Source organism: Triticum aestivum, chromosome 3D (genome assembly GCF_018294505.1).
Source record: "Triticum aestivum cultivar Chinese Spring chromosome 3D, IWGSC CS RefSeq v2.1, whole genome shotgun sequence".
Classification (NCBI taxonomy): domain Eukaryota; kingdom Viridiplantae; phylum Streptophyta; class Magnoliopsida; order Poales; family Poaceae; genus Triticum; species Triticum aestivum.
The window spans coordinates 138,759,331-138,760,550 of NC_057802.1; positions in this window are offsets into that span (position 1 = coordinate 138,759,331).

Genomic DNA, 1,220 nt, shown 5'->3' on the forward strand with positions numbered 1-1,220 from the left:
GGGGGGGTGATCCTCCCTACTCCACACTATGGGCTGCTCAGACCACCGTAAATAGCGTGGAACTGCCGGCTCAACAGCATTAACAGCCCTCTTGTGAAGCTTCTCGTCTCGTTTGCACAAGCTAGTGGTGAACACGTGATACTGTCCACCGCTAAGCTGCTTCGGGTTGGTCTGATATCCCCCCTGCTGCTGTTGATGACCCTGACCCGACTGTTGATTAAAGCCCCCTTGGCCGTTCTGGGGACCGGAATTTGAACCACCGCCCGGGCCATGAAAGCTGCCGGCGCCTGAACCACCAGCGCCTGAGCCGCCGCCCGGACCATTGTAGTTTTTAAAGGCCTTCATGATAGCACAATCCTTCCACAGATGAGTCGCCGGCTTCTCTCTAGAGCCGTGTCTCGGACAGGGTTCGTTCAACAGCTGCTCCAGAGAAGGTCCTGATCCGCCGCCTCGGGGAGGGGGCCTCCCCTTGCGTCGCTAGTTGTTACCTTGAGAGTTGGTGTTGGCTACAAACTCTAGGCTGCCATCGGCCTTACGCTTGCCCCCTCCTTGGTTCCCCGGGTTAAACTGGGGACCCTTGCCGTTGCCATTCCTCTTTCCCTTCCCTGCCCTTTCATCATCTGAAGGGGGGGTCCTTGGTACCATCGGAATCGGCGTATTTGACAAGAGCCGCCATTAGGGTACCCATATCGGTGCAGTCGCGCTTGAGCCGCCCAAGCTTCATCTTAAGGGGCACAAAGCGACAGTTCTGTTCCAACATTAAGACTGCAGAGCCGGCATCCATTTTATCTGATGAATGTATGATCTCCTTGACCCGGCGAACCCAATGGGTCGTGGACTCGCCGTCCTGCTGCTTACAGTTAGTCAAATCCACAATTGACATAGATTGCCTGCAGGTATCTTTGAAGTTTTGAATGAACCGGGCTTTCAGCTCAGCCCAGGACCCAATGGAGTTCGGTGGTAGCCCTTTTAACCACGTGCGGGCAGTTCCATCTAACATCATGGTAAAATATTTGGCCATGGCCGCCTCGCTGACTTCTAGTAATTCCATAGCCATCTCATAACTCTCAATCCAAGCCGCAGGCTGTAAGTCCGCTGTATAGTTAGGCACCTTCCCAGGGCCCTTGAAGTCTTTAGGTAGACGTTCATTACGGATGGCTGGTACCAAACAAGGGACTCCCCCGGTCCTGGTAGAAATTCCTACATCAACGGACGTCGTC